The sequence below is a fragment of the Anas platyrhynchos genome, chromosome 1 (assembly GCF_047663525.1).
Source record: "Anas platyrhynchos isolate ZD024472 breed Pekin duck chromosome 1, IASCAAS_PekinDuck_T2T, whole genome shotgun sequence".
NCBI lineage: Eukaryota > Metazoa > Chordata > Aves > Anseriformes > Anatidae > Anas > Anas platyrhynchos.
This window is the reverse complement of record NC_092587.1, coordinates 175,988,557-176,003,220: the sequence shown is the minus strand read 5'-3', so window position 1 is coordinate 176,003,220 and position 14,664 is coordinate 175,988,557.

Below are 14,664 nucleotides of genomic sequence, written 5' to 3'. Positions count from 1 at the left end.
TTGCCAGCTAAATTTTGATTTCTGATGCTTTATTATTGCCAATGAAAATGTACAGAGCCAAAAAGAAAAAAAAAAGAAAAAGATTTCATTTCCAGATACCCATCTGATTCTTGAAACTGTCATTTTAACAAACAAATCCTACTCCACCACCAAAAAAAAAAAAAAAAAAAAACAACATTTTTTTCCCCCAAACAGTAAACGAGCATCTAAGAGCAAGAATAAATTGGATAAGGAACAACCAATAGGCCACTTACTGCTTTAACTCCATGTTGGACTAAATTCTCAGAAACAACTGTCAGAATTGTGAGCACAAAATTTGGTGTTTTGGGGCTCACTGAGCTATGTGCTGCCAAAGCATGTTCACAGGTCACTAAAGATGGGAGCTAAAAGCCTGGGACTTGAGTGTATAGGATATATTTCTTCTCAGATATTTCTTCAGAGCAGTCAGGCACTGGGACGGGCTGCCCAGGGAGGTGGTGGCATCACAATCCCTGGGGGTGTTCAAGGAAAGGTTGGACATGGTGTTTAGGGACATGGTGTATTGGGTGACATTGGTAGCAGGGGGATGGTTGAACCAAATGATCTTGGAGGTCTTTTCCAACCTTAATGATTCTATAATCACTCTGCTTTTCATCAGGGTGGTTGTCTCCCATCCTTTGCCAGGTGGTGAGGATCCTTCCCTGGGAAGGACAGCCTTGCACTTATTCCTGCTGAATTAGATCTAGAAGCAAGTTTATCAGGCAAATTGTAATCCCCTTTTCCTTCTCTCACAGCTGCTAATGGGTACACACCGTCGGGAGAAAGTAGTATTTTAAGAATCACCTCTCTCCGTTGCATGCCTGGCTGGTTGGCTTCTTCATTCTCTCCACTTCCACGCACAGCCTAATGGGCACCACATGCTGAAAAACAAGCACACATCCCCACAAAGGGATCTTCAAGGCACAACCCAGCCCTGTGATCACACACTGCTTCCATAGGTAATATATTTTAAATACCATGGTGGCTTAGTCCTGAGCGTTAGAGCTTACTTTCAGATCCACATCTGGAGGTCCCATCGCTGGGGAAGGCTCTGGCAAGGGATAGCAGCAATGGATTTTGTCTTTCCCATCAGAACCCCACTGATTAGTACCCTCCAAGTCCATGCAGCAGCCAGAAGTAAGCTCATGTAGAGCTAGAAGGGAAAAATGTGGTGTCAAAAGCCACCATAGCCATCTGTGGCGTACTCTTATACCTGAATTTTGTTGTCTTGGAAATGGCTGGATGTCACTGGTAGGTGAAGCAATTCCTGTGTTCAGACTGCGAAGAGCTTTAATTTAATAAAATAAGACATTGTGGTCATTGTTGTTGTTGTTGTTGTTATTGTTGTCATTATTATTGCTTGTCTGGCACACCTTCCCGTTTTAAAGGCCTGTAGAAACCTGACAGCTGATATGAGGATTAATGTTGTCATTTGCTATGGTTACCAGCAAACCTTTCATTAAATTCATTGCTGCAAGGTAAACTCTATTTCCACATTCTCACTTGTTCTGTGGCTGCAGCAAGCTGTTAAGTAGGACTTGGGATTTGGCTGTTCAAACAGAAATGTGGGCAACTGATTCATTGCAATTTGGCTGTCATGCTATTTGGAGTATTTTCTTTTTTTTTCAGCGTATCATATTAGTGCACAAGCAGGGATGTTTGTGCTAACTCTCAGGGACCCTCAAGCCAGAACCCTGGTTCTGATTCATCTCTTGTCAATAATTCCTTCTGATTTTAAGGAATTTAAGCACGTTCTTCCTTGACCAGATAGTAAATGAAATGTATGTGATTGAATCTTCTAAGGTGAAAATAAAAGGGATGGAAATAAAAGGGCAACTACATTGCAGTTATAATATTAAGCAGTGTCAATATGCTCATTTCCACTAAAATATTGCACGTTAAAGGTTATAGAAAAGGCCACACTGCAGCAATGGTTTGATTTGTGCCTCTTTTCTCTATATGGTACATAAGTCCTGTCTTAATTTTGTCAGCCAATATGCCAGCCTAGAAGAGGGTATGCAATTAAGAATGAAAAAAGCACAAATAAACAGTGCCATCTTTTGGGCACCGCTTAAACTCCACATTTATTAAATTCCAGAAACGTGTAATGTGTGAATGCTATATATGAATGCACATACACGCTTAACTGTGTGACAAGTGACTTTAGGATATTAACTTCACTGTCTCTTAAGAGGTAGTCGCAGGGCCTCAGATCCTGAATGTGTCCATCCAGGGCTCTGCAGAAGGCCAGTTTTCCACTGTGGCATCCTGGGCTCCTGTAGCATGGGGTGCAAAGCGATGCCTGTTCCTGAGGCTGCCTGTGGCACCTCCCTGGTTGCATGTAAGTCCTGTGAAGAAGTAGGTGATGAGTATCCCTTGATATTTTTTGTGTTTTGAACCCACAGAATATGAGAATAATCAAGTGTTTTCATAGCTGTGTGGACAGAAGAGCAGCTCTGTTTTAGCAGCATGAATTCCAGATGTATTACACATAATATCACACTGTTAACCTCTGGGACAGGTTTGCCAACCAAAGATGGGAGGGTAACTGTCCCCCTGACAGTTGACAGTGGACAGTGACAGTGGACTGTAACAAGGGACTAAGCAGTTCTTGAAGCATCTGGTAGCAAACCGGCCAGGAAGAGTCTGTTTAAGAAGATAAGGCACCAACAGATCTGCTTCCATGCAAAAGAAAAACAGTAATTTGTACCTGACTTAGGTAGTGTGTACATCCCTCTCTACTTCAGCTTTGATCAAGGTTGTGTTTAGTCCTAAATAACATAACCTTTCAAAGACTTAATATTCAGTGATTCTGCATAACCTGAGTACAGTATGAAGATCAGGAGGCAGAGAGAGCCTTGGCCCTCCCTTGTGTCACTGCCAGGAGATATGACACTAAACCCTACAGTGATGTACAGGCAGAAATATAGTCAGGCAAACAAAGCAGAGAAAAACAAAATAAATTATTTTGTGGCACAGATTTTGAAAGATGTTTAGACTCCTAAATCTTGAGAAATCAGTCAGGGTTGGGCTATCTCTGACCTTCAGCTGTACACCATACCATGTTGCTCTTCATCTGCTGTCTCTTCACTCTCTTTTCTATCTTGTTCTTGTACAGCTCTGTGATGGAAAGGTGGTTGTAACTCTGTTACACTTCCAGATAAAGGTACATCTCTCTCAGGAAGACCAATACAGAAATAAATATTTGGGAGAAAAGGAGAATTATACTATAAAGCCATAAGTCGGATAGGTATCCAAAACTAACAAGGATACCTCTGGTTTTGACCAGATTCATGCTGCAATTCTTTATCAGAGCTATGATCTGAGTGATGCATCACTTTAAGTTGTGGAGAACATCCCAGCTTTCTCCATCTAACACTGTTCTGCTCTGTATTTTTCTTCTTTCAGTCCCTCAATGCTGAATTTGTTAATGTTTCCCCAAGAACACAGAGAAATTTTAAGTCTGATGTGCTGTCTTTATTTCTGTAAATTGGTATGCTCTGTTCATTTATTCAGGAGACTTTGGCAGAAGTAGCCGCAGGCCAGTTGTGTGTGGCACATGCTGCACATTGAGGAGAGATCAGCATACAGATATGCCTACTCTGCTTACCAAGCATATCGTTTGCTGCTTTGCAAACAGTGAAAGGCTTGATTAAATTCAGGTTCTGTGTGTTTGCCAACCTGGCTCGAGGTCATAGTCAGTGGAATCAAAATCTCATTAGAACTGAAGTGTACACTCAAGAATAAATCATTATCTTTTTTTCATCTGCAGACTCTTCACGTCTTACATGCATTGTTTCTGTGTGCAGAGTCTTTTAGTTGAATTGGCCCTCAATACTAGAGGCTGTATCCATTTGCTTTCTGGTGACAAGACATTGTTTGACATTGTATTGTTCAGATGTATTCTCAAGTTGTGCTCTTCTATATTGTTGTTATGCTGAAGGCACAGGATCTGCAGGGGGTTGCACAAGAGAAGGGAGTAGGTGACATCCCTGATCTCAGACCCTTATTCTCAAGGTTTTTACCTACTCCATCCTCTGCTGGAAGAGCAGCATGGTGCTCTTCCGATAGCACCAGTAGGTGCTCTTCCATGGTGTTCTTGCGCAGGCAAGCCAAGAGATTTCTGGGGTGTGTTGAGGACAATTTTTTATACAGTTGCTGGACAGGCCAACTAGGGAGGTGCTCTGCCAATTCAGCTACCCCCAGGTAATGAAGAACTGATAAAGGATGTATGTGATAGCCAGTAGCAGCCTTGGTGACCATGATATGGTAGATCTTAAGATCCTGAGGGAAGTGAGGAAAGGAACTACACCTGAATTTTAGGAGAGTGAACTTCAATATTTTCAAGGCAGTGGAAGTCAGGATCCCATGGGAGGCTTCCTATGAGAGAACGTTGAGCAACCACCTCATTGTGCAAGAATAGTCCGTCCCCATGTGCAAGGGAGTGCACATGGCATAGGTAGGAGCAGTAGGAGCAGGAGCAGGAGCAGGAGCAGGAGCAGGAGCAGGAGCAGGAGTAGGAGTAGGAGTAGGAGTAGGAGTAGGAGTAGGAGTAGGAGTAGGAGGCCTGTCCAGTTGAATAGTGAAAGCCTGACTGAAATGCCAAATGGGTATATATTGAAGAAGGGAGCAGAGACGGAAAAGCATATTAAGACATTGCCAGAGCATGCTGGAGGGAAGTACAATTGGAAATGGTGAGGGATGTGAAAGGCAAAATGGAGCAAAACAGTTTGGACAGTCACAATTCTCCAGACTTCTACACCTTTGAGAGATTCAGCCCAAATGGAGTTGTTTTTTCAGTTGATTATGTCAACCTTCACCAATAACACAAAGATAGCTGGAATTATTTTAGTGGGAAAACAACTCTGTTATCACAAAAAGGCAATTTTCTACAAGAAAATTTTCAATTTTGCTCAAAATCCTTTTGATTTTCTGTCAAGCAAATTGAGCAGACAGCAGCCCAGCTGCTGACTTGGAAAGCTCTTTCAGCTGTGCTTCATAGTGGCAAAAAGTCAAATCCACCAAAAGCCTGCCAACAGGCAAGCTAAAGGCCACGTGCAGCTTCTTTGGCTTTCAGCCTGCTTGTCTCCCTTGGTTATGAGTGTCCAGCAGGAAAGGGGGAGCTCCTCAGCCTTGCTGGATCCTGCTCAGTGCATCTCCAAAGAGCAGGATTGGAGGAGAAGGTGGACAACCCTGGCTGCTGCTGCTGGAGATGTGGGGACCAAACCCTTGCACCATCCTACAGCCAAGCCCAGTGGGAACCACCTACCAATTTCACCTGGTACTCCCACCAAAAACCTTCAGGTGACCAGCCATAAACATTCCTACTGAGGTTGCTTTCGTTCTTGACATCACTTTTGCAGTTTTCACCACTACTTAGCATGTTTTGTGTGTGCGTTCTGTGTTTTGTTGTTTGTTTTATTTTATTTTGTTGTTGTTTTGTTTTAATGCACAAGCTTTTATTCTAAGGAACCACCACTCCCCAGGCCAACATGACCAGATGTTGCTTCTACCGAGTTCATCAAGCATATCTACATTGCTACATAAAAGGGGTCTAGGGGCAAGTATGAGGCCAAGCCCACAGATGGATTCCTGCCCATCCTGCTGAGAGCTATGCCTGGTGCAGAGTAGGAAGCAGCTGCAGCACCACAATACAGGGAGTTTCTTTCCACATTTCCCACCTCCTCTTTTACAGTGGGTTTTGTCCCACCTAAGGCATCTGCTGTCTCTATTGACCATTTGAAGAGACAGGATGGATACTTAGATTTTCAAGCCTCATTTAGATGACTGAAGCTGAGGTGGTTTCAGTACGAAGCTGACATCTCACAACACTCTTCATTCTGATATGTGTTAAATTGCACCTCATTTTCTAGGGACAGCCCAGGGACTCTTCAGTCTCATCCACATCTCATCTTACCTCTTTTGGTCTTGTTTATGCCTTTACACAGGATTCAAACAAAGTTTCAGAAATCTACGCCTCATGAGGCAGACACTTGAAAGGCCAAGGACTGTTTTTCCCTGCTGATGGAAGTCCATTTTTTCTAACCAGTTAATGGTAGCATTTTTCTGACATCTATAGTGTTTAAGCATTTATTAAGAGATGTCTTTTATCGGACAGCTCAAGAACCTTCTTTGACCCTTTGTACTGTTGCGGTTCCAGGGAACCAGAAGGAACATTTAGTTCAGAAATGAAATCTTTCTTTTGTGAGTATATATCTGGAAAATGTGTAAAGGAAGACATATATATATATGTATATTTCATCATAAACCTACTCCTTAATTTACATTAATACCTGTGGTTTTCACTTCTTAGCTGAAAGCCGAAAGTGGCATTTTGGAGAAATAACGCACAGATAATGACGTGGATATCTACCAGGAGAATTAAAATGTACAACAGTTCATCACAGTTGAGCTGATTTAAGGACTGGGAGGCGGATGATGAATTGTAGCATGCTCTGAGGTTATACCAGATAACAACACCATTTGAAATTTTACCAGATAACCCGTTTCCTGCTTCAGATTTTTATTATGTATTTCAAAAGAAGAGGAAATTCCGGGTAGTGCAGCTGCCTTGCTGTGTTAAACAGCTCCAGCCTGCCAATGGCCGATTTCTAGTGCAGTTTAGCCCTGTTTATGTTGGCTCAGAGCGAGATAAGCAGCATAGGTCCTGGTTAATGCAGGTACTTCCTTTGGTTCAGCAACTGCAGCCAGCTCAGATACTGCAAATATCTCATAATCTACCCCTTGCTTGATGAGAAGCAGCTACCAATGCACTAATCAAGGAAAAGTCCCTAAATCTGGGCCCTTTATAGCACAGCAATTTTGTGTAATATTGTGTGCTTTGGGGTGGGGAGGAGATCAGTAGGAAACATGCGGGGATCTTGGAGGTGTTCAGAACCTGCACCCAAAATGAATGTTAGTGGGAGCAAGTAGGACACGTGGGAGATGCAAAACAAGTCATTGAGGCAAAGACCGTGTCAATGCCAAATGGGCACATGGCTTCTGCAGGGTGGGACAGGGGTTGCTGTGGGACAGGTGAGCTAATAACCTTGTGGGAAAGGGCCAGAGAACAGAGGGGACGAGGGACTGAGTTGAGCAGAGGTGAAGCGATGGGGCAGCAGAGATGTCACAAGGAGCAGGATGTAAGCAAAGAGGCTGTCAGTGCAGAGAAAGAAAATTAAGGCAGCTGAAGTCCCTGGTGTGCTTTCTCAAGCCTGCCCACCACAAGGTTGACCAGGACCCTGAACAGAGGCAGGAGGTCTGTTGGCATGCCAGTCAGAGGGGATTTCAAGTCAAAAGAGGGTTCCCCCGCAGCAGCCCAGGGCAAGAGGGAAGGTATCTCTTTAGGAAAACTTGTCCCTCTCTTCTCCCTCCCCATCAGCTATCCCAGTGCTGTTTGTCCTCCCTTACAGACAGCACTCACGATGCCTCCCTTTTCACAGAGCAGGCAGGCAGATTTGGTGCAGAAAAGTTTAGTCTGGGTTTTTCTGAGACAGTGAAGGAATTCTGAGTGTTCAGCTCTCAGCAAAATTAACAGCTAAACCCTCGAGTTCAGCTTCAAAAATCTCAGCCAGATTATTCATTGCCATTGATGTTCTGTATTCAGATACATTTGGCCAGGTGTATTATTTATGATCCTAAGGAATTAATGTCCCAGTTATTGTTTGCTATGACATCGAGGCAGGACACAATGGGAATATTAAGGAGAACCTGCAGATAACAACCCTTTCTTGCACAGAAATCTGTGCTCACAGGAATCAGCACAGAGGAGTCATCGTGTCAGAAGAGTTCATTTTGGTCAGTTGATTCCATGGATGTGGTGGGCATCTCAGGCTCATTTTCCCATTTGTAAGTCCAAAGAATCTACTGACTATTCTAGTTTTTGATGTATAGTTTTCAAGAGCTACCTACTTTGGTTGGTATCGAGAGGGTTATTTGCACTAAGATGACTTGTTGATAATTTCAGAAAATGATGTTGCAAATTTCTTCTCTGACCCCTGAAAACCCAAGTGACTTCCAAGATTGCAGAGGAAGCCTCCCCCTTATTTACGCAATTTATAGGAATGGACCCAGAAAAGTCCATTGTGAATGTTCCCTCTCACAAAACTTTAAATGACTCAGTAGCAGCTTAAGCCACAAGCAGCATCAATGTCTGCACCATCAATTATTTTGAAAGGGAAATACATTTCCATTTTCATGAGGCAGAGGAAGATAAAGTAATGTTTTGTGAACTTCCTCTTATGTGTCAAGCTGGTTCAGTTGATTTTTTGGATAGCACTTAATCATGTTGGGGCTTTTCCAGGAAATGATAATTTACCAGCTTTTGAAACTCATACTCCCCCTCTTCACCAGTCAGAAAGTATGACCTAGTTTAAGCTAGAGCTTGAAGATGTGACCTAGTTTTACAGGTAGCCTGCACCCATTGTGCTCAGCACAGCATTGTAAAATTTGGAAATCTCTTCATGAAAATTGAGATGAACTGTCACTTTGGATCATTATTCCTTTTTGTTTGGCCCGTGAAAAGTTAACAGTATTGCCTAATTTAGAAATCTCAGGACAAAATAAATAAATAAATAATCTTTAGGAGCACTCAATCTCCTAGATTCAAGTCCTCAGCAATACTTGGCAGCCTAGCCCCAGTGACTGCAAAAGGCCTGAGGGCTCTTCTGTAAAGCCCTGCAAACAGTGGTCGGTGGTCGAAAGGAAGATGGGGAGATCACAGCTGCCTTTTTTTTTTTCCTTCTCATGCAAACAGTGGACATTTACAGGGGAAAATGGTCCTTGCTTGTCTGTTCTCCTACTTCATGGCACCCCTAAGCATTGAGTAAATGCAATGTGTTAGAAAGAGCCTGGACTTGTGAGTGCATTTGGTATTACAGTAATTACAGCAGGTTTATAGCCTCTGGAGCACAGAGCACCAGCGTACTTTCTTTCCATGTCTCTACTCAGATTCGGCAGGATTTTCTCAGGTGGGTCCAGTTCTGACCATGGGCAAAATCAGAAAAATTTTCATCCCTAAAAGCAAAGACAGACTGTGACTGTAGGTCCTTCTGCACAGTAAAGTTCTGCTGGGTTTTCTGGATATAGTTTTCCTCTCAAATGCTTTGATTCCAGTGAAGTACGTGCCAATGCTAGCAAAAGCATCAGAACCTTAATGAATACGTCCTGTAGCAATGACCATTTGCAGAGATCTCCATGGGATCACCTACTAACTTTCCAAACATTTCACTGCATTAAATATGGTTGTGCCTTAAACAGTGCAAATAGCAGAGAGCACTGTTTGTCATCACACCCAAACTGATGAACAAGTAAAGAAATAATATTGGAGAGGAAAGGTTTGTATTGCTTAAACAAGGAAACAAATAAAACTGAGGTTTCTCTGTGTGGAAAGGTGTACGTGATCATGTCCATGGCTTTGGAGCCAGGCAACTAATGAATGGCTCACTTCTATGGCAGAAGACACACCAAGTATGCCTCACTGAAGTATAGAAGTTGTGCAGAACTTGAGCCTTCAGAGGCAAATGCCGAGTTAATTTTCCTCTTAAAATAAAAAAAATAATTGACCTACAAATGTGACTGCTGGGGGGATTCATGGTGATGGCTATACATCATCTCCTTTGCACACAAGTAGGAACAGGTTAGGTGAACAGGCTGTTGCAAGGGTTACTTGCACCACCTAAATCTAGGTCACATGAAGAAGTGCAAAGAAAACTTCTGAGTTTACCGATACATTTTTAGCAAGTACCACATTTCCGAGTACGCGGGAGTCAAGATAATATGTGAAGTACCAGAATTTCGTTCAGCATAGCCTTTTCTCACTTTAAAATTAGTGCTGTGGTGAACTTTTGGGTAAAGGTTATGTTATGTGAAACAAACACGTAGGAAGGGCTTTGGTGGAGCCCAAGCCCAGCTGCCTGTTACCATGGGTTGAAGCAGCAGAACGCTCACTATCACCTTCAGTACTATTTTACTCTCTGTGAGACTCCGGCTGGCATGTGCTAGGCTTGATGTTCAATCCAAACTACTGACTCCAAACAAAAGACCACGATGAAAGATAGTTCATCGGTAACCATTGGGCAACATCAGCTATAATTACTTTGAGGGGAGGAGCTGGTATTAAACCCATGGTACATTCTTGGTGTTGGTCCTTATTTTAGTGGCTCTTAGAGTCTGTTATTTTTTCCTCCCTCTAATGGCCAAGAGGGAGAGGAGATCCTGCCCTGGCAGCGGGAACTTGCTCCAGCAGACTCTTTGGTAACTGGCCCGTTCCCATTGTTGATTCAGACTGTCTCGTGTTGGGAGCAAACCCACATTCATATACTTTTTCTTTTTTTTTTTTTTTCCTTCTCTGTAAGAACTTAAATTACTTGTCATTGAATGTGTCTCCAGCCCATAACAGTCATAAAGGCCATCTGTGTTCTTGGGCATTTGGCTTGCAAGCGGAGGGCAGCAGATGCCGACTGGAGCCTCCTCTGCTCTCCGCCTTTCGTTTTCACAAGTGTCATTGATACCTGGGTAAAACCAACAAAAATAAAACAAAAAAGTCCCCATACCCCTAAAACAGAATTTCTGCTTGGGTCATATTTTACAAAGATTGTGCAAGCACATATGGTAACGCAAGGTGAAAGCCACTGGAAAGTCAGGTATGCCACATCTCTGGTCCCTCTAAGTTAGGATGGAGCAACCATGTGCTCCTGGTCCTGGCCTGGTCCTGGCTGCCAGTCAGTGATGCTGAGAAGAGACACATCATTTGGGACATTCAGTAAGCAAATATAGCATCACCTATCCATTTGTCATTGATACTGCCAAAGTCACTTGGATCCATCCTTTTAACATAGGCACAGAAATACCAAAAAGAGTTACAAACTTTCTTTGTAACAGATCTCCCAAGAGGAACAAAGACAAAATATGTCACCACTGAGCAAACACTACAGGGCAATATTATTCCCAATTACACATAGACCATATATACTGTACTTGAAATAGATACAGCTAGCAAACCTTTAGTAGAAGAAACATCACTTGCATCGTTGGCTTGTGTAAAAGAAGTTTACAGTTCACAGTGACAAACACCAGTATACGCTGAAATAGCCACCTCCTAAAAAAGGCTTAAAAAGAAATTGTCTTATAAAAAACTATTTATAATACTAATCTTCTTGCTGTCAGCAGGAAAATGTCCTCTGATTTCAAAGTGAGAAGCTAAGCCCTTTCTTACCAGTACAATATTAACCGAGATTAATAAAACTGAATGAATTGTAACAAGCAATTTATGTATTTGGGGGAAAATTTTCGCATTCAGCAAGTCTCACAGCACAGCTGGGCCAATAGAGTTCTCAATTATCTTTTTTATTGAGCTGCTTTGTTTCACAACCTCACACATCAGCAAAATTCTGCAAATGTACAGATGGCATATTCCAAAGAACAAGAGCAAACTTGAGGAAATTTGTTTGGTTGTTTTCAAATAAATCATGGGAGCATTTCTACTTGGCTTTTATATTTGAAAAAAAATAATAATAATAAAAAATATATAAAAAAAAAAATTTAATGTAAATTTCAACCAAACTGGAAAAATAAAAATAGCAAGATAGCAAAGCAGAAACAGAATAAAGTGCTACTAATCCACAGGCAGGAAACACTGGAGTGCAATCCAAGACATTAAATACTAATTTCATGTATTACTTTTTATATTTATAATAAGGCTAATTAGGTTTAAATAATGTGACCTTTTCTTATTCATAGTGTTGTGATAGAAGTGTTAGAGTTGAAAGAGAAAATTTAGATAAGTAATTTAGATAAGTAGTAATTCAAAAATGCATTTATAGGTGACAATAGATGGTAAATCAGACAGCTGTTTCAGGGTTTAGTAAACAAATTTAAAAGGTGTTCTGCTGCCAGATTACTCCCAAATTTACCACTCTCTATCGAGAGTGATGAATGAGAGAAGAAGGCAGAAGCTCAGGCCCGGACCTCTGTTGCCCACCCAGGTTTGTTTTAGCTCTCTCTCCAGCTTTGTTTTCACCTGCTGGGAGGAGCTCTCACCATCAAGCCTCAGGGCACGCAGCACGTACTCTCAATTTCATGTAATAAAAACATAATTTAGTGGGCTGCATCACTGCCCTCGCATTATTTCAAGTAGTTTCAACTCAGAAACAGAAAAAAGGGAACCTGATAGGGCACCTTATAGGGTCTAGAAAAGACGTGGTAGTATCTTAAGCTTCAGAGAGAGGCAGGCTTAAGCCACAAGGCTGTTTGCCACTCAGTGCCTCCTAACTCCAGCCCTCTTCCAGTTAGCAAGACAGAAATAACCTAACTATCCAATTTCAGTTGTTTTTCTGCAGCAAAGATTTGGAGCCCTGATGGATGATAAAGCATTAAACCAGAAGGACCTTGTTTTAAGTTGTATTCCTGCATGGGATACTGCACAGCAGAGAAATTTAGTGACACTGGTGTTGCAAAATGCTACAGGCAAACAGGGAGCTGGTCAAACTTCTGTATAATCCAGAAAGCAGATTATTTAAGAGTTTATACAAAAAAAAAAAAAAAAAAAAAAAAAAAGACAATTTACAAATGGCTGATAACTGGTCTCACTAGAGACTAGAGCCAACATCTGGAGTGATTATATCTGTGTCCGTGGAAAACTGACATTCTGGGGTGTAGGTCTAGCATTTTTTGTGACACAGTTAAAAATTAAAATAAAATAAAATAAAATAAAATAAAATAAAATAAAATAAAATAAAATAAAATAAAATAAAATAAATAAAGTAATAAAGATCATTCCAAGCATTGCACTCAACCAGTACAATTAATATTAAAGATTAAGTTAAAATCTTTCAAACTGATAGGACATGAGGTTAAAACATTGTGAAGACAAGAATATCTGAACTTCCCAAACAATTACCTTCTATGCAGGCCCTGTTTGGTTTTCTAGGGTTCCAAAATCCATCATTTGGTGGAAAGGTGATGGGGGAAGGAGATGCTATGTGCGTGAATCCTCCTCTTATGGAGCAGGTGTCCCCCAGGCTGCACCCCAGGCAGCCTTACTCACACCCGGTAGTACAGACTTAGGGGCTAAGGGTGCTTGGTACCTACAGGATGAGGCAGCAACAATAAATATGTGAGAGCACCTAAAATGTGAGCTCAGCTGCCAAAAGAGGATTCTGGCATCCTCTGCTCAATGAGCAACCAGGGACCTCTCACGTGGCAAATGAATTGAGAACCAGAAGGTTAGAAAAATGAAAGGAATCCATCATTTTGTGACTTGCAGCATGTAAGGAGCGGAAAGTAATTGGAGTTCGTGCTTGTCTTCTGTCGTAGCCAAACATAAATGGATTGGAGTTCGGCGATGCGCAGTCTGGGGAAAAGCAATGTGTCTCATGAGAGCGCAGACGGTAGAGAGCACATGGCTCAAATGCTGAACAAATGGTGTGCAAATATGCCCTGCCTGTGCTTTATAAAATGGATTGCAAACAGAGAGCAGTAAATCAAGGATACCCAGCCCCTCACCTCCACCCCAGCCCGAATACTTCCTTGGAAACACATCTGGAAACACCAGCACGTCCACAATTAAAGCTGAAGGTGGAGGAAGAAAGAAAAAAAAAAAAAAAAGAAACGATAACAACAACAACAAAACATAGAAAGGAAAAAAATAAAAATAGAAAAGAAAAAAATAAAAAAGTAACATCCCAAGTTGCCCAGAAACTTGTGAAATCTGATTCAAACAACCTCAAGCTGACATAGATTTCTGAGCTTTTCATGACCAAGCTGTGCTTTGGAGCTAGTCATGAATGATTACATTAAGCAAAGGTACAGGCTTTACAGAATCAGATCCCAGTAAGTTTTTAAACAAAAAAAATATACAAAAACAGTCAGCAAAGTCCACAGGCTGAGACCCCAGATACCAGCAACCAGGAAATATTGGACAAGAAACTGATAGCGATAGGGAGAAAGAACAAGAAATCATCTGCATGTGCCTGTGGATATGTGAGAACACTTTCTGATCAAGACCTGAATTTTCTTGAATCACTGCAACAAAATGCTGCATGTGGTCACGTTTGTGAAGTTTTGCTGGAGACTAAATTTTGTAATGGCAAAAGTATAAGCAAGTGGTAATTGTTTGGAGCCCTCCAAAGCTGATACATCAAACCAAGTGCTGTATGGACTGATCTGTGTCCAATCTGTTGGCTCCCTATTCCCCAGCTACTTTCCTTTGCTCCTCTGCAGCTCAGCCTTTGCATTAATGCCTCAAAAACCCTGTTGACAAACATCATTCTTGTCTGCTATCCGAAGGCAAAGCTACCTGAAAGTGGGTGAGAAAGGAGGATGTCTGGCTCTGCCCCACGGCTGTTGCTACCACCAGGAAAAAAGAGCTGCAAGTCTGTGAGAGTGGGGTGAGCAGGAGACACTGGCAGCTGGAAGGAGCCGGAGAAAAGGAAGTGGGATAGACAGAAAAAGAAACACTCACTGGCTGGAGAGAGCTTGGGAAGGCGGGGGGGAGGAGTACCCAGGTGCCAAAATATGCAATTGTAACCCCATGTATGAAAATCTACTTTTTAAGCAAGAACGTAGTAAAAATATACGAATGCTTACATGCATGCAAATACACAAAATTCCAAACAAACTATTTCTAAGTCAGATTTTTCTAACGTC